The following is a 24,076-nucleotide window of genomic DNA, read 5'->3' as shown; positions in this document are numbered from 1 at the left end:
TCAGCATCTCATATGGGTGTGAGTTCCAGACTCACAATACATTACATGGCTTGGTACTATCTCCTGCCAAGCAAGTGATCTCTCTTGGGCTGTCTCTTTTCTTCTCACAGGGTTCCAGACATTTTTTGCTTTAAACTTTGGTTTTCATATGGGTGCGGGTTTCTTCTGAGTCCTAGATCCTCTCTTTCATCAGGGTCCAAGAACCTCTTTCTCTTGGGTTCAGGTCCCAGACTCACACTATTGCATTTTATTCACTTGGTTTACTCTCCTGCTAAGTATAAAACTGTCTCTCATTTACCTCTGGGTTCCAGACCCTCTCTTTTATCAAGGTCCATGACCCTCTTTCTCTTGGGTGTGGGTCCCAGACTTGCACTGTTGCATTTTATCCGCCTGGTTCACTCTCCTGCTAAATAATATACACCTGTCTCTCATTTGTTTCAGGGTCCCTGACCCTTTCCTTCGAATTCCTGAGCTCACCCCGAACCTCCAGAGCAGCTCTGCAGGCTGATGCCCTTTGCATTCTGTCTCTTCCGTGCTTCATCTCGCGCCTTCTTCTCCCATGCACGGCTCTCACTATTCCACTTCAGGGGACATCTCTCTTTACCTTGCGTTTCTCCTGCGCTTATGATTGAGCTTGAGCCTGAACCTGGACCTACTTCGAACGCCTGCGTATGGTTGAAATATTGCTTTTGGGCCAATTACAGGTCTTGGGAAACTAGACTGCTCGCTTGATTTTTCACGAGTGATCTTGGTACTCCTGGCCATCTTCTTCATTACATTACCAGCCCTAAAGCTATATGCAGGATATTTTGCATTATCTGTTTTTTCTGTGTTGTCATATAGGTTGGATTGACTGACTTGACAACAGAATATATTAATTCTATCCAGGGAGAGAGGAAGAGGATTTAGAGTTGGAGAAGGAGTTGTATATGGCAAAGCAGGGTGATACATTGTTCTCTGGTAATGGTCGCCCCCAGTCCCATGGGGGAATGCCCGCCCCATGTGATCCTCCCTCAGTGCACCACCCCCAGGGGGACTATTGTACTGTGTACGTACTGCCCTGGCCCCATGGGAAAGGTCTCACCATAGGGGAGAAGGGACAAAATCCTCAGATTTGTCACTGTTCCCACAGAGAGAGTATCGTCGACAAGAAAGGTTACTGTTGAACAAGCTATGAGATCACAGGACCCTGAGAATCCCTAATGAACAAACACCCGGTATGTGGCTGGGAAAGGAAAGTACAAAAACATTGAATTGAAAGAATCTCTAAGGCTCTGGGAGCCTACTGTCAAGAGCCACAGTACAGGGAAGCAAACGCTCCCAATGAGAGGGTACTGTGGAGAGCAATGGACAATTTTAACTTAGAATCAGAGTACCTATGAGGTAACGGGAGCCTGAGAATCCCGAACGAACAAACATCTGGTATGTCGTGGGGAAGAAAAGTATGAATATGGGGAAGTGAGTGAAAGAGAGAGAAACACTCTTTGTATACAAGTTGGGGAAGCCAACTAACCTATTTGTAAAGCTGAGAGAGAGAGAGGCTCTTTTGAATCCAAGTTGGGGAAGACAACTAACCTATTTGTAAAGCTGAGAGAGAGAGAGGCTCTTTTGAATCCAAGTTGGGGAAGACAACTAACCTATTTGTAAAGCTGAAAGAGAGAGAAACACTCTTTGTATCCAGGTTGGGGTAACCAACTAACCTATTTGTAAATCTGGGAGAGAGAGACATTCTTTGTATCCAAGTCGGGGTATCCAACTAACCTCTGTGTGAAACTCTGAGAAATAGAGAAAAACTCTCTTTATAGTTGGGGAAGCCAACGAACTTATGAGAATTGTGGATACTGAAAAAAACATGGAGTCAGAACGAGACAAGGACCCTGTAGGAATAGAGTTAATCAAAGAAAAATGTTTTACATCCAAGTTGGGGAAGCCAACTAACATACAAGAAACTAAGATATTGAAAGGGACAAGAACCCTGTATAAACCAGAGCGAATTGAAGGAGAAGAATTTGCATAAAAGCCTGGGAACGCTGGCAAAGTTACAAGAACCTGAATAAGAATTGTATCTATAGCTAATACCAAATCAGGAGCAAGTCTTACAGAGAGCCACAGGACTTTGGGAAGTCCGAGAGCCAAAGACCGGTTTACAAGAAAACTTGGAAAAGTAGCAATTGGGTTGAGGAAGAGACGTTTTAGAACTATCATGTTGAACCTTTAAAAGACTTATAGTGTTGGGCCAAGAAGAAGTCAACCCCTGAGACTGTGTCCCGAGCTCCTCCTTTCTGTTTCATTTGTAAAGTGATAGGGCCTGTTAGGAGATAGGATTTGGACCAAGGACGATTTATTTTGGTAGGGACCCTTAGTTTTAGTTTAATAGGTCGGGAACTTCCCTATTAGAAATATGGCAAAGTAGGTGATTTTCTTTTAATTCAAATAAACATTCTTAAACATGTCACAAAGACTGCCAACTCCTCCCTCTGGATGCCACACTTAGTAGAAGTGCCTGGCTGACAGGGAGTTTAGAAACCACTACTCATCCCTGGGCTTCTGCAGAGCAGTTATGATTTTGGCAAAGTTCTTTGCATTCATTATTGCAGTTTATGACACAGGCAGTGAGCTTCTCTGCAAGCCAGGATGTTTTTTCGTTCCATGGTGCTTGTAAATTATATAAATGGATTACATGGGATTTGTACTTGCACTTGTAAGGTGAACCTGTGATTTTGTAATCAGGGATGGGGGATGTTGTTGAACTTTTACTGTTGATTTATGAGATGATTTGATTGATTGATTGATTGTTTATTTATATAGCGCCTATACACAATGTGTTTCAAAGCGTTTCAAGGAGGGAGGGAACATGGGAGAATACAGTTACATTCTAAAAGTCCTTGAAACAGTACACAATGCGATAAATAACTATCGTACTAGGCCTGGCGACATTTCAGATAGTGCAAGTGCATGGAACAGTTAAGGCAAAGAGGGAAGGGAAAAGAAGGAGAAACAAAACAAGCAGTAACATTACTATGCCTGACGACAATTGATGAAGTGCATGGAGGAAGGGAAAAGGGGGGTGGAGTGAGGGAGAAGGAGAGGAACAAAACAAGCTGCTGTCAAAAATAGGTCAGAGACAAATTTTATAGAGCCGGGGGGGAGGAGGGTGCGATAGGAGAAGACAAGGAAGGAAGGAGGGGAGACAGACAATCTGCTATCAAACGTCACGGGACAAATGATAAGAGTAAGTGCACAGGATAATTGAAAGTGGAATAGGGGAGGGGAGGTAAGTGGCTGCAAGAAGGCAGCTATGGATTTAGTAAATCTTACGGCAGTTGAGGTAGTGCCGTAAGTTAACAACGAGGCGGAAAGGGGCAGGGAGGAGGGAAGAATAGGAGAAGATGGAGAAAAAAAAAGTGGGGTGAGGAGTAGAGAGGGGGATGCGTGTAAGAGGGAGGGGGCAGACAGGCAGTTCAACAAGGGGCAAGGGGGGCACGCAGACACTCAAGGGGGGGTGAGAGGGGCACACGGGCAATCAAGAGGGGCGAGAGGGGCACACAGACCATCAAAGGGGGCAGGAGGGGCACACAGGGACGCAAACGGGGGCAAGAGGGGCACACAGGCACTCAGGGGGGCAAGAGGGGGACACAGGCACTCAAATGGGGCAAGAAGGGGCACACAGGCACTCAAGGGGGGAGAGGAGGGGCACACAGGCACTCAAGGGGGGCAAGAAGGGGCCACAGGCACTCAAGGGGGGTCAGGGGGGCACACAGGCACTCAGGGGGGCAAGAAGGGGCACACAGGCACTCAAGGGGGGCAAGAGGGGCACACAGGCACTCAAGGGGGGCAAGAAGGACACACAGGCACTCAAGAGGGGGAAAGAGGGGCACACAGGCACTCAAAGGGGGCACATAGGCACTCAAGGGGGGAAAGAGGGGCACACAGGCACTCAAGGGGGGCAAGGGGGCACACAGGCACTCAAGGGGGGCAAGAGGGGCACACAGGCACTCAAGGGGGGGCTAAGGAGGGCACACAGGCACTGAAGGGGGGCTAGAGAGGCACACAGGCACTCAAGGGGGGCAAGAGGGGCGCACAGGCACTCAAGGGGGGCAAGGGGGCACACAGGCACTCAAGGGGGTGAGGGGGGCACACAGGCACTCAAGGGGGGCTGGAAGATGGTTTCCTTACACATAAGGAAGACAACCTTTTGACCCGTTCTGATTTTAGGGTGCCAGTGATCTATGCACTCCCAAAGATGCATAAATCTGTGGAGAACCCACCGGGCAGACCGATTGTTTCCTTATGCGGTTCAATTTTGGAACCCATCAGCCAATATATTAATGCCTTCCCACAACCAATGGCAATAGAGACAAGGTCCTATTTGAAGGACACATCAGCGGACTGCAATGTATTTGAAGGCCTTCCGTTTGATTCCAACAATGAGATCTTGGTGACACTAGATATCGCTTCCCTGTACACTAAGATACCTCAGGGCGAGGCGCTCTCTGTCATACAAAATCGACTGGATGCTACACCATCGCCCAAGATAATACCCACTAATAGCACTTTGCAATACTTTTTTTGACTTTGGAGCTGACATTTACCTAGAGAAAAAAAGATGATGGTGTTCGCCCCTGATTTGGTGAACATCTATATGGCTGAATTCGAGGAATACTTCATATACAATAACAACCCGTTTACAGCCAACATCTCCTATTTGCTAAGGTATATTGACAATCTAATTTTTATATGGTCTGGCCAGGAGGAGCGACTTCCTGAATTTGTTCAATGGTAAATTAATGTCACCCAGACCTTACTTTCCTGACTAATGCTGATTGGCAGTCCCTGCGTTTTTTGCACCTCCGAATAGTTCATAAGGATGGTGACATTTACACCAACCTCTTCCGTAAACCTATGGATCGTAACACTCTATTGGATTATGCCAGTCAACAACCAAAGGCCCCTAGGGACAATTTGCCCTATGGACAGTTTCTTAGATTCCGCCCAAAATTGAACTTTTACTATGGACTTTGAGGAACAAGCAAAAGACCTAGCGAATTGGTTGGTCAAGCATGTGGCCAAAATGGCTCGTTATACACACCAGGAAAAACTGCTGGTTCCTCGGATTTTGAACCAAAGGACAGACAGGGTAGTGTGTACCACTATCTTTTCTCCTCATACCAATAAAATCTGATAGCTAGTCAGAAAATATTGGCAACTTGTTTGATCGACTGGCTGTACCGCTGAAATGCCCGTTTGTGCTAAAACGTGGCTTTAACTTAAAGGACAAACTGGTACATTCCTGACTTACATCTGAGGAAGGGTCTATTCAATTCACTCTATCAGAAGATGGACAAGATGGACATATCCTTAGGACGGCAGTCATGGGTCACCATCCTTGTGGTAATTGTGCAGTCTGTAGGTTCAGAGAAAAAATACAGAATTTGCCAGAGCCAGTTTCACATGGCAGTTGCGTAAATTCACCACATGCAATTCCAAGAATGTAACATACACCATTGTGTGATTGTGTGTCCCTGTGAATTACTTTACGTAGGGATGACCACTCGTACGATTGTGGTGCAAATTGGTGAAGACTGGAGCAGAATCAGGACAGGTACTATCTCTGTCCCCTTGGGACACCCTTAGAGCATGACCATGGGCCTGACGATATGAAATATTTTACCATTGATCACCTCCAAGCCGATTGGTTGGGTTTCTCCACACTGGCTCAGTTATACAGGTTAGAAAAGGTCTGGATCCACAGACTCAATAGCTACCGATTTAACACATATTTCTGAATCTGCCTCTTTGGCGGCAAGGAAGGTTTTGCATTTGCGATGGGTTCGATCCCTTCTGGACCCCTTTGGTCCTGGTGATTGCTATGACATTACTATCTTGCAGTATATATTGCAAATATAGAGGTGTTCAGTTGGTTTGCTCCTCTCTATGTAGCTAACACATATGTTATGTTGGCCTCACAGAGCCCTGTGCACAACTGTGGCCAAGTGGATGAGACTGCTGCCCTTTCACTCACCCCAAGACTGAGTGCAGGGTGTGTTCCAAGACTGGCACATTGTGACCATAAGGTACAATGCTTGTGCAGTTTTCTGTGTTTAAGAGTGACAACCACAATGGCTTTGGAAATGTGGTTAATGATTTGCACCCCTCTGTTAGTCGTTATCTTTTTTCTGGTTTGAGCACCTCGTGGGTACTTAGGGGGACTTGAGGATGATTGATCTTTGGTGAACACTGTTTAAGTTATTGTCACCTAGTTTTACTGTCATGGCTGTGGTTCAATGCTGGGGGGGTGGTGTAGGTGGGGTTGTCCCTGTTTTGCTGGTTTCCTGCTTAAAATATTTTGAGAGTGGTTTACGACCCTATTAAATACTTTGTGATATGTGCTATATTATTTAATTAGTTCCCAATGTGTAAGGTAGTTTACTTCTTTTTATTGTTTTTTAGAGTCCGACCATGAGAATTAGTTCTGCCTATTAATTGTATTTGTTTTACTGTTGTGTACGTAGGAGTTAACTATCTGTACTGCCACATAATACAGAGCAGTGGGGCCCAGTATGTACTAGGATGATGTTAGTTGGGATTAATTACCACTGTTGTGTTTAACAAACTATACACATGCACCTTATGTCTATGGCACTTTTTGTATAATGTGTGATTGTTGTGAAGATGTGGATGGATGTTTGAGTCAGTGGTTTTGGTTGGTGGATGGCTAGGGTTTAGATGTTTGTACCCCTGATTATCCGACTACTTTTTTGTAAAATAAATTGTTCTTTCATATTCCATACATTTTCTAATAATCATTTCTTCATCTATGCTCCAATCTTTATAAAATATTTGTTATGCTTCCAAATGTGCTTTAGCACCAAAAACATATATGGGTTCCTTTCCTGGTGGTTTATAGGTGTGATTCCCACTGAGTCCATCTAATTTAATCTAACATCTGATCTAACATCTGATCTACTGATCTAATCGAATCTAACAATAGGGATCTGTTGCCTTAGGATATGTAGTGGTCCTACTGTGTCAATGAAAACCTGCACTTTGGCCCGTGTACGCAGGCTCTTACACCAGTATGTGAATAATGTGCTAGTGGGTCGACCTCTTTCTTTGTGTTATAACTTGTGAAGAGAGACATGCTCCAGTCTTCATAGACCATGGATTAAACTGTTTGCAGAGATAAGCTTTTATTGCACAGCACCACTCGGTACTGACCTAGTTTGGATTATAGGTGCTTTAGAACCACATAGTGTTCCCAAATATTTGGAATGGAGCATTGAGAGGGAAAGATGATATTCAGTAGCATTTGACCTGCCATCTCCATTTTTGCTAGCTAAGGGCGTGGCAGTTTTTGCCTTTGCTAGCACTCTGATAGCAAGAGCTAGTTTAGCCTGAATTAGCCTGCAAGAAGGATTATTATTATTATTATTATTATTATTTTTTTTTTTAATTAAGATATTGGTTTAGTTGAGTTATCAACTTTTTCAATAGTTGTATTATCAATTCAAATTAAATCGTTTTTAACAAATTAAAATGATTAGACATACATATGTAACCACAGTACAATTAAGAAAACTAGCGTGAGCGACAATATCACTGTACGTAGATTGTTAGTGTGGTCATACGAGCCATTGCAAACAATTGTTGTTACTTATATACATTGCATACATTCAAGTACAGTGATAGGTGTCATGGTCAAGCAACTTGTAGTGAGCAGAGAGGACATGAAAGTTACTGTTGTTTAGCGACAAGAGAAGTATGAACATATGTTGTTTCTAGAAACTACTAATACAACGGAAACAAGTTCAATTCTCTTCGAAATTGCACTATATCAATAATGAGTGAATCTCTTGAAGCATTAAACATTGCAGACCATAATTCATCATTAGTTAGTAGAGTACAATGATGAAAATGTTTATGGAGGTATCGAGTTCTCATGTCGGCTAGATATAGATAATCTATCATGAGATGTCTAGAGGTCTCAATAGAATCAGGCAGTTTACAGTAACTACATGTCTTGGCTGCATCTGGTAAGCTGTTATAGATTGCAAGCTTGTTTTTAGTGGGAAGTAGATTGAAACGAAATCGCACAAATGAATCAGCGTATGTACGATCAGGAAATTTTGTGAAGTATTGAGGAAGTGTATTAAGTGATTTCAATTGGAATGAACCAACCTTAACTGCTTCGTATGTATTAATTTTCTCATAAGTAGCAATCCAGTCTTGTCTCAACAATTTGATTTTTGCTTTGTCAGGAAATTCTAAGAGCAAGGCTTCAGTGATATCGGCTGCATCTAATATTGCACAATATGCTTTTTTCCACTCAAGCAATGGTCTAGAAGTCGAAGTTTGAATTACTTCTTTCAGGACAGGGAACAATTTTGTTGAAGTGTCTGATGATATTAGGCATTTCCTGTAAGTTGCTAGCATCAGCCAAGATACAGGAGCCTGAAGAGACACAAGACCAAGTTTGTATCTGATGAGTGCAATTGGAATACTTGCAGGCACAGGAAGTATATGTTTCCAATAAATGCCCTCTTAGATATCCCACCGCACAGATTTAGGAGTGGCCTTGGATTGGCTCCTGTATATAATGATGGGCATGACTTTTTGGACGTAACATATTCTAACCGGTGAGAGAGAAAATTTACCATAGGTCGATTGAAGTGCTTTCCCTTGTAGAGCTAGAAGTCTCATTCTGGAAGCCAGTTCACCTTTATATGGTTGGTCTGAGGGATGTGAATTTATATTGACTCCAAGATATTTAATTCCATGTATCTGGAGTAGCAAACTATTTCCCAATTAACAATGAAATATTAAGTTTGTTGCTGGGTGATGATGTTGAAAGATAAGTATGTTAGATTTAGATGTGTTGATTACCAGATCATTTTTTAAGGCAAAGTCTGAGAGAGCACTGAGCTTTCTATGTAAGCCAATTGGGGTTCTGTCTAACTGAATGAGATCATCAGCATATAACAGGTAAGATATTTCATGCTTTCCCAATTTTGGTGGGAATGAACGTACTGAGTTAAATATGAGGTTTAAATCAATAATATAACAATTAAAAAGGATTGAGGCAAATGGCATCCTTGTTTCAGACCAGCATTGGTCTCAATTGGTTGGGATAGGAGTCAGTCAGTTATCATCTTTACCCTAATTGAAGTGTTCGAATAAAATTGATAGATTAAAAAAATAATGTACAGAGGACAATTTACTTTAAAAAGTTTGGGCCATAAAATTTGTCTTGAAACCGAGTCAAAAGCCTGCTTAAAATCTATGAGCGCTACAAAAACTGGATATTTGGCTTGAATTGCTTGTTTTTTTTTAATCCTGCAAGGACCGTGTTGATGTTATCATTAGATGAGGCATCTGTACTAGGTTAAGTAATAGATCGGCCAAGGAAGTGGGGCAATTGAAGCGTTGCCTTAAATGTACCTGAAACTAAAAAGGAAAACAAGCTGTGTTTTCTAAATAGTTATTTTCAAGTAGATCTGATAAAATGTAATCTTCTTATTGATTTAAATAAATGTATTGAAATTATGTTTATAATTAATATAGTATTGATGGCTTTTACTCTTAGAGTATTGTGTGCACTTTTCATTTATTGAACATGGCACTAGGAACATAACACAATGATATGTGTGCTTTCCTCAACAATACCACTACACACACACACACACACACTCGATAACATACCCCAGTTTGGAGAACCCAAACCCAAGACACGCACGACAAGTCATACGTGAACCCAGTAAAATCAGAAACTCTAAATTCCCCAAATCAAGAAATAGCACAAATACAAGGTGGATTTCCTTATTCTACTGTATTCGAGACAACACTCCATAAGGGTCTTAGTAAATACCTCACCTCCTGGACACTATTGTAACATGCCATGTCCATCTTTTTCACCTAATCCAAGTGGGTGCAGCTAATTCCCTATCACCTCAAGCATTAATAAATGAGCAAGCATGCATGTGGTACTGTTTATTGTACCAGACCAGTCAAAACAGCAATCACCTCACAGCCGGTAACATCCCAAAACCCAGACAACTCAGCAAGAGGACCTACAGCAGATCACCTTTGAAACACAGAGAGCAATTATGAATCTTCGTCATTGGACTGCTTACTTACACAGGTAAATTACCCCAAATAATTAGTCATGACAACTACAACGATTCAGAAAAAGGTCCTGTGTCTCCTGAACTCAACATGGACACAAAGACCCACCAAACACCTATGGACGTGACCTCTAAAGACTCTTCACTCTACACGACTGTAACCCCCTCCTCTCCAGTGTATCCATGACTACAATTGTTAGCATACAATGCAATGAGCATAACAACATACAACTTTCCTTGGATAACACAAACTCCACATGCACTGTCCTAACTCACCAGACAAGAAGGCTTATGCTGAACATTTGCAAAGCCAGATCTATTGGCCTTGCCAATTCTTTCTATTGCATTTTTGTCTTTGAAAATAATTCCCAATGTTTATTTTTCCTAATGGTTTGCAGTCTTTTTTTATTTTTTTATTTCTCTCACTCACATGATCATGCATGCTTGAGAAATCACTGAAGCATGGTATTTCTTACTGGCATCACATGTTAAACCAAAATGATAAGCATTCTTGTGTGGTCATACTGGCATACTACTACTACTACATACTTCTTTATTATTATTATTATTATTATTATTATTATTATTATTATTATTATTATTATTATTATACATTAGTGCAGCAAGTCTGGAGATATTTCCTTAATGTGGAATGACATTTTTTACTGGTATAGAGCGTAAAGCCAAGATGTTGCATGTTCGTATGTGGCCATACTGCCCTAGAGTGGTGCAGCAAGTCTGGGCATGTTTGTTTTACTGTTGTTTGGCACTTTTAGTGAAATCAAGGGTAAAGCCCACATGACAAGGGCTCCCACAAGGCCATAGTGGTCTACATTGGTGCAGACAGTCTGGACATATTTTCTTACTGTGGCATGACATTTTATACTGGCATCAAGGGTAAAGCGAACATCATGAATGTCCTTGAGTGGTCACACTGACCTACTTTGGTGCAGCCAGTTGGTACATGTTTTCTTACTGTGGCATGGCATTTTTTACTGATATCATGGACAAAGCCAACATGATGAGTGTTTGTACAAATCCATGGCCTCACTGGTGCAGCCTGTCTAGACATGATTTCTTACCGCGGCATGGCATTTTTTACTGGCAAAGCCAATTTGAGTGTGTTCTTACATGGGGATACTGGTACATATGGACAGATGCAGCATAGACATGCTTTTTTATATAGCATCACTATAGGCACCAAAGTGAAGCAAACATGAGCATGTTCTAATATTGGAGTACTGGAAAATGTTGGTGCAGATAGCATGAACCTGTATGGGCACAGCCGGCAGGAAAATGTTTGGTTTTCCGGGCATATGTTGTGGGCAAAGGCATCATGAAAAAGCTTTGCAAAATGCTACAATGCACTGCTGATGACTTGTATCTATTAGATTTGTTAATGTGTTACCCTACAAAACCAATTACACATTGCGTAGCTTATTAACCAATTTTTCACAGAAAGTGTGCTGTAAAAAGCACAATTTTCACACATCACTATTAATATATCCTTGAGGGAGAACACCCAAACCCTACCTGGGTTGGCTGAGGCTGCCTCTCTATTCTCAGTCCCTCTTGCATATTCATGGGAAACATTTACACCCCTCATTTAAAAACAATTCACTAGCCACACACTGGAATTCTGGGAAAAACAACCAGGGATTCTGGGCCCTGTCCTGGTTTCCCAACCAGCACGTGGCAAATCACAGGTGATCCCCAGACATGCAAAGGCCTCTCTACTGAGTGGAGCAAGTGAGCAAGTTAGAGTGAGGTTTAAGAAAGTGCATAGTTTGCCAATCATCAAACTAAAGAAGGTAAATTGCGCAACCAAGGTTTTTTCTGAACTAAAAACGTGATGGCTCCCATAACCCTTAGCACTTCTTGTAGGGTAATAACTGGTGTTGCCATTATTTACCCTGCCCTCATCTGCCAATTCTCTGATTCCTTTTGTACATAGTGCACCTATCTATTTAAGAGCTTGAAAGGGAGTGAGCGAAAGAGTGTGTGAGAGAAAGAGAGAGAGAGAGAGAGAGAGAGAGAGAGAAAGAGAGAGAGGGGGAGAAAGAATTGATAGTGTCACTGTGAGAACCATGAAATGGGAGCGATCTGCAGAGGAAAATGTTAGGAGTGCAGTAAAGAGACCAGGTTGATGTTTTACCTTGTTAGGCATTGTCATGGTTTTCTATAACGTTTAGTCGTGCTTGGTTATGCATTTCATGGCTTGTCAGGTCCTTATCACGCCCTGCTAGACCATGTTACACCTTGCTAACATGGCTTCGATGTTTGCACCCCTCACTAACCTGCTCACCATTATGCTTTATATATGTTATACTCTACTGCTTCCCATGTTTCCCACTGTACATTTGCGCCTATGTGTTCCATTGTACATGTACCCTGCTGTGATGTTTCCCTGTGTGCACCTCACTGTCACTTTGTGTCATTAGGATTTTGCCAAATGGTGCCCAATTCAATTAGTACCTTTACTTGATTTTGCTGCCCCATGCACTATGGAATGTGCATGACCGGCTCCTATATATCTCACAACTTGACCTTGTAGTATGCTGAGTTGTTCCTAGGTCTCCCTCTGGGACTCTGCACTCTCTGGAGTACCTACTCTGCACTCTCATTAGGGCCTACTTTCACAACCTGTCTTCTTGGCACCCACTGATGAACGCTCCTTTGGTCTTCCACTCCTCCAAGTGTTCCTCCTGTCTCATCCAGTGGCTCCACACTGGCCACTGCCAGAAATAAAAGCTCAGATTAGGGTGCCACAGGACATCTCCTCACAATTACTTTACTGAAGGGCACTACACCTGAGATGTCACCCAAGGGGCACCCCTACTGAGATGTTGCTGTGGCCACACTGGATAAATGCTCCATCTTGCTCTGTGGGGCAGGCCCTCAACTAGTCTCCCTGCACTAACATACTGAACCTCTACAATCAAACACACTATGTGCTTACCAACTAACCCAGGTGCACACAGCATTTAAATAGCCCGCCAATCAGACAACACACAATTAAGACTACAAGTGTCAGTACAATTTCACCTTTGGTACAAGCCTGTACTACACAGTAATTTGGTAGCAGTGGCTGAGCAGCCAGACTTATCTCAAGAGTAAAGTGAGCAATAGGACAGGTTACACAAAGGTCCAGTAAATACAGTGATTCAAACAAAGACTTAATCAAGGTTTCTTGGCAAAAGAATATACATTTATTTACACAGTAATTTGGAAAACATTCCTCTAGTAAGAGCAGCTCAATATCACAATCTAATATACTACAATGCACAACCAATCAGTTTCTGAACAAGGTCAGCTCCCCCAAAGTGGGAGCAAAATGGCACTTCAGTTACTTTAAAAAGGGGTAAAAAGACAAGGCTATAAGAGTCAACAGCATAAATACTTTCACAGGCAGGGCAAAGGGTTTCAGTTCACTACAACCAGCAATGCAGTTCAATAGGCCTGGGCCAAAGTCAATGGTTCAGAGTTTTCTATAGGAAAGCACAGTTCTGGAAGTAAACGTTTAAGTCTTTACCACAGATCTTACAAGAATTTGGTCAGAGGAAAAGTTAGATGTTGGTTTAGGACAATCCTTCAAAGGCGGGAAAGTTTCACAAACTTTCACCTCGGCCGAACAGAGTTCTGCACCACACTTGCACAGTACCTTGTAAGTGAAGAAAAGCTGTAGCTGAGGCAGTTGTTCCTGGCAGTTCCTGCAGATCTTGCTGTCCCTGAGCTTCAGTCGTGGGGACAAGAAGGAGGACGTCGGGAGGTTCCTGCACTGCCCAGGGAAGAGGCCACAAACTTGGCAAAACATTGGTTTAAGGTGTGAGTGCCTTAAAATCCACAAGATGGTTTCCTCCCCCCTGGCTATCCGGTTTTCAACAGCACTCTGAAGAAAAGTTGACCAGGTTGGGGACAGTGTCCAGGTGGCTTACGAATTGGTTGTTCCCACCAAACTCAAGGGAAGAAGTTAACCTTGAAGGGCTTCTCTGTTGATGGAGTTTCAGGCAATTCGGACCTGCAGCAGGGCTTCACCGGTGGACCAGGAGTTGCAGCAGTCATCTTCCTTCAGCTTGTCTTCGCTCTTTCGTTCCAGTGGTCGACTAGGCTTTCCAAGTCCCAGAGACCTGCTTTTAAACAATTTTCCCCCATTCCTTTCAGCCTAGCTGTCACTCACACAGCAGGGTGGCTGTCCTTGCCAGACAGCCAGCTGGCCCATCACGCCAGAGTGCATTTGGGTCTCCTAGGAGACTAAGCACATGGCATTTCGAGCACCTCCCTCACATCCTGTGCACCCCAGACACTCAGGCTCCAGAGGAGGGCTTCAGCACTGAAGCCCACCAAAGGCCAACGAACAAAGGGACCAAACCTGGTTTGGCGCACAGAGACAAACACAAGAAGGACCTTTCCAAAAATAAATGGCAAAAAAGTTGACCAGAGTCTGTTTTTACAGATAGGTCTTGGGCGTCATAGTGGAAAAAATGGCTGACCCGATTTTTAGCTACCGGTGTTCGCGGTCAGGAAAAATCATGGTAGTTTGTTTAAAACCACTGCCACCAGCCATTTCAAGTGGGAAAGAGTAACATTTGACTGTTACATGAATGTTTAGACTCAGGGGAATCTAGGCAACCCCTCCAGCACTCTATAGGAAGATAGTGTCTGCTGGGTCTGTAAAGTTAAAAAAGACTAGTAAAGTCAATTTAACTTTACATGCTCTGGGAGACAGTAGTCAGTCCCAGAGAAGGTATTTAAACCTTGGGGAGTCTGAAAGACACCCCTGTGCCACTGCACTGAGGGTGCTGTGTGACACACAGGAAAAAGATAATGCCTATAACTCCATATCCAAAGAACAGAAAAGTAAAACACACATCAAAATACATGGAAGAGTGGGAACAAAAGGCTCACACTCTTCGCAGGTAAACAATCAAATCCTAGAAATCCATCAGAGTTGCTGAGAATCTCAAAAGGTAAGGGAAATTGGCACATTTTGAGAATTCTCCCTAACAATAAGCAATTCTTGTTGACCCACAAACAGCGTCATTGCCTCAAATTATCAATGATGATGCAATTAAGATGATAGTAATGTGAAGGTAATCATATTTAATGAATAGCCCTTTAGTGACACGTGTTTCAACCAGTCGGTCTTCCTCAAACCAGGGCTAGGTTTGAGGAAGACCATATCAAGCACATATTCAAAAATCATAACAAAATCAAAACTGTAATTAGTCATAATAACAGAGCGGAAAATAATCAATTTGATGAATGAGAGGAAATGTATGATTGTGATCACAGAAGCCATAGAATCAATGGTTGGAAAATGGAGGGATGAACAGGTAAGAAAAATATATGAAGAAACATATTACATTTAAATTTTGCAATCAATTCAGAGTCAAACACTCCATACACTAATCAATACACCAACGTGCAGTCCGTTGCCAAATATATTCCTAAACAGAAAAGTTAAGTGAAACCTCTTCATGAAAGTGCCACTAGTCATGCCATGCTTAAATGTATACTCCATGATCCCATTCCAATCGTGCTAGTCCATCATGCCCTATTACTCCTTGTGTCAGGTTAAAACTGAATTACGGCACACCCTTATGTGATCTAATTTTAGAAGAATGTGTAACTCTAATATCATTAAATAACACATACCTTAAATCTGATGCTCATTGTTATAACCCTCGATTGGGTGTCGCGGTTTATTCTATGGTCACAAGCAAGTCAGGGATCTCCTTCCCCTATAATGAATGTGGCGCACAAAAAAAGTGCTTTTATTTCTACAATCCAGATCCTTTTTTGGGAAGGCCTCCAACCCGTCACGCACCCAATCCAAACCAATACCCATTGCCCCAATGGACTAGGAACCAGAAGATATGTATTAATTTATTATTAATGTCAAATTAGAATAAACAGCTTACATCAGCCACCAATGTTGTGGCAACACAAAGAGAAAATATCCTTTTTGGTCAAGCAGCACACTGAGATAACTCAAAAATATACAGTGACAAGAATTTCCTTTTACTTCTCACACCACTACAATCAGTGAACAATTCAAAACACACCAAGAAAATGAATGCAAACAAACAGGAAAATTAATGCACCCAGAATTATGCTTTGGTCCCAGCAACCCTCATCCACCTTGCCACCCTGTCCCCAAGACCCCCACTAGGCGTGTCTCTTTTGGATGGAAGGCAGTGGCAAGGAGTGGGAACACAAGGGCAAAATCGAATTTGGGATATGGTTCACAGAAACAACATGGGGAGAAAGCAAAGGATGGGAAAATGTGTTTTTAGAACACAATGGAAGAATGGGGGTTTTAAATGATTATCAGTCAGCACATAATGGGAGCATCAGAATTTGGGATACTTGATCACAAGTTTTCATTTAATTAAATGCTGCATGTTTATCAACTAAGTTAAATCCACTAAGGCTCTTTGTAGCGGGCGTTGCTATATGAAACATGAGAGTGCCCTCTTGACAATATGGGAAATAAGTTGATGCATATGTATGGAAGTATTTTGCGAGTGTTCCATACACCAATAAAAAAAGAAGAGAGCGTGTGAAGTCAAACGTGTAGGCTTGATGCAAACGTGTGGATCACCATGCCACTCTACCTTCTCTAATCAAGAAGTATATTCCTTCCCGTTGGTATCTGGCTAATAGTCTATTGGATAGAAACATAATTCTATTGGATTGGATATTAGGAACAATCACAAGAACAAAGTGAGTAGTTGTGCTAATTGATTCTGAGCTATGACAACATGAATATTCGATTGGTTGGTTCATAATTTGTTAATGATCGATTGGCAGAAGGAATTATTTTATTTTATATTAGCTCTGGTTGACCACCCAAGGGAAATGGTATTGAAAGTTAATATCCCTGTCTAATTCTTATTGCTAACGGTGGTATTGGGTTCACTGAATTAGGAGGGGACAAGCTACACCCAATCAAGGGTTATAACAGTGAGCATCAGGTTTAAGGTTTGTGTTATTTAATGATATTAGAATTACACATTCTTCTAAAATTAGATTTCATAAGGGTGTGCCGTAATTCAGTTTTAACCTAGTAAAAGGAATCATAGGGCATGATGGACTAGCACCATTGGAATGGGATCATGGAGTATAAAATTAAGCATTGCATCACTAGTGACACTTTAATGAAGAGGTTTCAATTAACTTTTCTGCTTAGGAATATATTTGGTACCGGACTGCACGGTTCAGGGATTGATTCATGTATGAAGTGTTTGACTCCGAATTGATTGTAAAACTTTAATAAAATGCATTATTTTCTGCTCTGCAATAATGATGAATTACTATTTTGATTTTGTTATGATTTTTGAATATGAGCTTTATATGGTCTTCCTCAAACCTGGCCCTGGTTTGAAGAAGACAGACTGGTCGAACGTCGTGTCACTAAAGGGCTATTCGATAAATATGATTATGTTCACATTACTATCGCCTTAATTGCAACATCATTGATAATTGGAGGCGTTGGCGCTATTTGTGGGTCACACAGGAAAAATACACAGCTTAGTGAGTGAAAACAGATTACCAAGAGCCAGCGTCTCTGGCTGGGGTTTCAAACTTGTCTATGATGCACTGTGACGTGCTAAAAGGCACATGCTAGTCTACACATGTGTCTGCTGCCTTACAGATGAAAGGCATTGTTTTCTTTATTTGGTTTTCTCTGTATTGGCAGGTGCAGGTTTTACTAAAAACAAAGAAGATAGCATTCTTCAGTAGGTTCCTCTCATGAGATTCCCTTCTGATATGGGAACCCTGGATTGTTATTATAGGGATCCTTTAAAGGAACAAGCTGGGCCTGTGCGAATGGAATTGAGCACTAGGTCAGATTGTTCTACAGCCGAACGGTTTCTGACTTCCACACTGACTTTCGCAGAAGGTCTCAGGCTGCCTCACCCCCCGTGTAGAGAGTCACCACCACACCCGGAGAGGGTAGAGGAGGAGAACAATTGCAGACTACGCTGCTTGTTCAAACTAGAAGGTGCACACGTTGGTGCCCTTAATTTTAGCCCTGAGGAATGTGGCCTACCAACATAGCACCACAGAAACCGGTCAGCTGTAGAACAATCTGAATTCCATTCGCACAGGGGTCCCATATCAGAAGGGGACACTGTGTAGACTGAGGTGGTCTAGCATGTGCCTTTTAGCACAACACAGTGCATCATAGAGGAGTTTAAAAGCCCAGCCAGAAACGCTGGCTCTTTGTAATCTGTTTTCACTCACTAAGCTGTGTATTTTTACTGTGTGACAACGATATTGGGCAACTCACAGTTGGCAATCCCGAAACAGTCCTTTTTGTTTTGTATAGCTATTTGTGGGTCGACGAGAATTGCTTACCAACTTCAGAGACATTAAGAATAAAAAGCATTGCATGCTGAACATTGTAGTGACATTCATCAAACGGGACATAGAGAGTGCGCAGCAGTGCAGGTTAGACACTGTAGTGAAAGCCAACTTCAGGGACATTCCGGATTTAAAAAATTGCGTGTTGGACAGTGTAGTGAAAGCCAGCTACAGAGACTGTGACAACAGGAAACATTGCATGCTACATCTTGTAGGGAAAATTAACCGTAGAGATATTGCGAGTGGTCAGTTTTGCATGCTGAGAATTGCAGTGAAATCCAAATACAGAAACAGTGACAGCCTTGAACATTGTAATGAAAAGGATGTCAAATGTATTGTGAGCTGATAGCTAGCTGTAAGGTATCTCTGTCAAATGGGACCAGACAGCTGTGATCTCGAATAACAGTAATTGTGTAAATAGTGTAAAACGCAAAGTACTATGATCTAAAATATGGGCTTATTTTGGCCAGGTTTAGGTCATTACTCTGTGGTGCATTTTAAGCTAACTGCCAGATATGATGCTTGAGCCCACAAACTGATATTAGGAGACAGTTTTTCCACCAGCAGAGTCAAGTGGATTCCCTTTAAAAAACAAACAAAGAAAACACGCTTTTTCCTCCTATCCTGATTGTCAAATTTATATAATGAGCCGAGCCCCCCGCTATAAAATTGCTTTGCCAAGTGGGACCTCTAGGTTTCAAAACTAAATATTTTCCAGTTGTTGTAAGTAGTGCAGTAACATTGTGCAGGATATATTCTCGGCTCACATCCTGCAGTATCTCCATATTTAAGAGTTTTCTGCCCTTTGGCCCTTAATCCCAAAAACGAAATGCTTCCAAGTTATATGAAAGATCTGTACGTGACCTGTGGATAAACTTGAATCGGAGGACAGGTCTTCCCAGGCGTGCACTCTAGTTCTATGCAACACGTCATGCACAATGATAGGGACACACCTTCCTATGGATGAATAATGCCCTTGGCACACCTGCCAATTATTGAGGACTCCATATTACAACTTTGGGTTTAATACAAGTGTTAGACAATAATGCTGAAAATGAAAACAGTCAGTCATGGGACAGTCATTCGTTTTAAGAATGAAATGGCAAATGCACTCTAGTTCTTGACTTAAATTCTATAGTTGTAAGAGGACAGTTATGCATTTCACTCAGTAATTGCTTTCTGCTGCATTTCCACTCTTGGAACACCACACCATCCACTTCATTCTCCCAGTGTCACTACCCCATCTCACTGGCCAGCCCATCCTTCAAATGCCCTACAAGTCACCAACATCCTGAGTTTCCCAGAAGCAATAGGGGTAGCTCAGCAAGGCAGGTGTTTAGTTCTTGCACAACACCAGCCTAGGATTCCAGATATGATTTTTCTCCAAGAGCTAGAGCACGTTCAGCCCATTTTCTGCTTTTTCCACCCACCCGCCACCGGCTGACACATCCACCAATCTAAGCGCCCTAGAAGCCAATGGGGAAGTGCAGAGATGCAAGGTGATTGGGTCCTAGCACAGCTCTTGACTGGGAACTACAGTGTGCTACGCACATTGTTCATCCTGGCCACTGGCCAGCACATTCAGTAAGCCATCGTTAAAGCCATTTGGCCGGTTTGGGAGACAGGTAAATGTGTCCCAGCGCACAACTGACGCAAGCACCTCCCAACAATGTGTCCTGACCATAGGGAGGCCAGGTGCATAACAGATGGCAGAGTGTCTCACTTGTAACCGTATTCATTTGCCTTGCGTTCTCACAAAATGGCTGCAAAAATCTTCCTGGTACTTTATACCCCTCCACTGACGCTTATATTTCAATCCAACAGTCTTCTGTCATTGGACTGTGAACCCTATAGACTATAATATTTAATTTGTTTGCTGAGTACTGACCCAATGTACTGCATTGTTGGTCCCTACTGATCAGGTATTTTGTGTCGACCATCCTATTGTATTGAGTCATTAGCTATCACCGGCTTAGAATTGAAAAAGAATGTCTGGTCCCTATGAGCTATTGTACTGCACTTCTGGTCACTGCCAGCCGCTCCACTGCCATGCTCATTCACATCATCATCGCCATCTTCTGCATCCTGTCTCTGCCCCTACCCTGAAAACCCAGTCACTATTACGTACATTTCTCCTGCTGCCTCTCCCTCTCCTTCTGAATTTTCCATATCATTGCCTCCTCCCCTCGTTGACACGCTAGTGCCTTCTACCACACCCAGTCCAACCTCAAGTAGCCGGCTCACCTGCCTTCTGCATCAGTGCCTCTTCCTCACCATCCTAGTCATCCGCTGCTGAATCTACTCTAGGATTCTGGAATGTCCAATCTCTGTAGCATGTTTTGCGCATAATCAAACACTTTGATTTCCACTTAACCAAGCTCTTGTTGATTGAAAGCACGAAAACATGGATTAGCCAGCGATGAATAACAAATGTCTATTGTTACCCAACTTAATGGAACTTGTTTTTATCAACCTCAGAGTATGAAGGGCTGAGTGGAACGGGCAGGATTCAAGTCTCTGTAGTCCACTGGTCCACTGAGTAAATGCATTAGGCCACTGATCCACAGACTTAGCTTTCGTGCCATCGTCCTTTAAAAACCTATTGGCATTAGCAAGATGGGTTATTATCATAACGTTGTCCATTGGCACACTTTGGCCTTATCAGTAACAAAAGATACTTGTCAGGAAAATTAAGATGTTAATCAGAAAGACTGCTATGCCCGTACCATGGCCGGCAGCAGTGGGGTGTAATTGCAAATAATAAAACCCTTGTGCTAAAACTCCATTTGCATTTTCAATTTTCTGACATACGTAATAGTAAAGAACTACCAGCCCACACATTGGATAGATAGTAGATGCTCATAAATAAAAAGCAGCATGTTCCAATTATGGGACATTAACAGAAATACAGTTATTTACATAATAATTGTTACCAACAATAAACTTGGGGCTCTCTCATTGTTGTTCAGACAAAGTGCAGAGACTGGGAGAACAGTGTTCTCTCTCTCTTTTAGGACTGGAACTACCTGGCTTTGGGACAGCCAAAGAAGTCCCTTTGTCTCCCAAAGTGACACATTCACACAGACTTAGGAGTAGAGGGGAATTCTAAAAAATGGGCTGACCTCATAATAGAATATTTGAGCCTGTACAGAAAATGATTAGTGAATGCAGCCAAGAACGTTTGTTCATGTAGAGACAGGACATTGACAGAGATAGTGCAGACTCAGAGCTCAGGGGCAGTAGGATTCTCTTCACTGGAACATCACTGGACTGTGAGCTGATTGCAGCTGGGACCCAGAGTTGCACCCCTACCACTCATCTTTTGTCTACACAAGTTACTGGAGTCTGACACTCCGGAGGGGCTGCACCCTGATGACCTATGTCTGACTTTGTTTTACCACACCCACCCCTCCCTAATGGGGGAAAACATTGAATAATGGGGGAGAGTTGCATCCCAGCTGCCTCTAAACTACAAGAACCAGAATTCCATGCTGTAACATCCTGCTACTACCAGTAGAATTCACCTTTGCACACCTGAATCAGATCTGCCGCCCTGATGATTGCTGAGGCATGAAAGTGCACTTGGAGAACATAATTGGACTGTGAGCTGATTGCAGCTGCTCCGCTACCACCTATCCTTTGTCTACACATGTTACTAGAGTCCGGGGATCCAGAGGGGCTGCACCCATGTTACCTATGCCTACCTTTATATGTACCGTATTGTTGGTAATTCCACCCTTCCCACTGAGGGAAAACAGAAAAATGGGGGAGAGTTGGATCCAGGTTGGCTCTGAACTGGTAGCGGTTTAAATTTCTGAAGGCCTGGTAGTGCTGCAAAATATAAAGCAGTCTCTGCTGAAGGCCATGGTCAGTGGCCTGTTAGTGATAAACAAAATAGAGAGTGGGCACGGCCAAAGGCCATGGCTAGTGAGCAGGGAACGATTTAAAAAATACAGTGTCCACGGCTGAAGGCTAAGGGAAAAAAGTGATTTAAAACAAAAGTGATTTAAAACAATTATACATTTTTACAGCGACCTTGATGTCGGGGGTGAAAAATCACTGACCATGGCCTTCGGCTGAAGGCCTGGTAGTGTTGTAAAATAAGAAGTGGGCACGGGCGAAGGTCATGGCTAGTGAGCAGTGAGTGATTTAAAAAATACAGTGGTTATGGGCCAAGACCGAAGGCTATGGCCAGTGGCACCAAAAAATATTAACACTATCGGAAGAATGCCTTATTATGAGTGGCATAGGTTGGGACACGGAGGGCTTGTCCAAATACATCAACAGTACAATCAAAAACAGGTATTGAAACTATCATCTTATATTAGAGATAGTGAAAAGGTTATGCAGTTTCTGCAAGGCCTAGACTGACAATAGGGGTACTTATTAGCAACACTAGATGTTAAAGCGCGACATACCTTAATTGACCTTGAGCTAGCCAATAGGGCCATAAACCATACCTACAAGGATCATTCAGCATCATATCTCTCACATGTAGAGATGATAAGGCATTTTTTAGATTTACTCTCCATCACAATGTATTTTTATTTGATGACACATACTATTTACAGACTAAGGGAGTTGCAATGGGGGTAAAATATGCCCCACCATTGGCCTATCTTTTTATGGGGCACTTTGAAATAACACATGTACTCAAGAACAATGATTTTGACAGACATATCCTCATATGAAGAAGATAGACTGACAATATAATCAGCGTGTTCAATGGTTCAAAACAGCTATTTGCAGAATACATACAATATTTGAACCAGAATTATGTTAGTATTGAACTAACGAGACATTGTGATGATAAAAGTATACATTTTCTCAACTAACATATCTATATTATCAATGGAAACATAGAATAAAAACATTTCGTAAAGCAACTGAGGTCAACTGTACACTTCATGCAAGTAGCTGTCATAGAGGATCACCTTTAAATAAAATACCAGCAAGGGAATTCTATTGAGCTTGTAGGAATTGTAGTGAAGATGCATTTTTTGAGAAGGAGTGTGAATTATTAACAGAGATTTCAGGCAAGGGGTTATTCGCCTAACATTTTTAAATTCTCATGATAATATCAAAAGTTTTGATTGTGCTGCAATGATGGAACCAGTCTCCAAAGAAGGATCTGAAAGGAGAACCAATATAGATATGATTACACATTACTCTAAGGATGTTCACATCCTATATAACATACTGCAGAAACATTGGCACCTCTTATTTATGGACAATGACGATGCAATTTCTTCCCAAGTTTGTATTTAATCAAGCTCTGACAATCAGGAACAAATGATGCCCCTCATTTGTAGATACTAATAGAGTCCAAACAACCCGTGTAAGTGACTGGTTGAGAAAAAGTTCAGGTTTCCTCAAATGTGGCACATGCAGTATATGCAAGTATGCACACAGAAACAGTGTCAAATATGTGTGCAAAGAAGGTATAGAAATTCCACTGAAGGATTTTATCAACTGTAAAACAACACATGTGGTCTATGCAATATTATGTGTCTGTAATAAATTGTACATTGGCAGTACGATAAGACAGTTAAAAATGTGCATCCGGGAACAACTAGCAAGTCTTA

The sequence above is a fragment of the Ambystoma mexicanum genome, chromosome 1p (assembly GCF_040938575.1).
Source record: "Ambystoma mexicanum isolate Mex_15411 chromosome 1p, UKY_AmexF1_1, whole genome shotgun sequence".
NCBI lineage: Eukaryota > Metazoa > Chordata > Amphibia > Caudata > Ambystomatidae > Ambystoma > Ambystoma mexicanum.
This window is presented reverse-complemented; position numbering follows the sequence as displayed.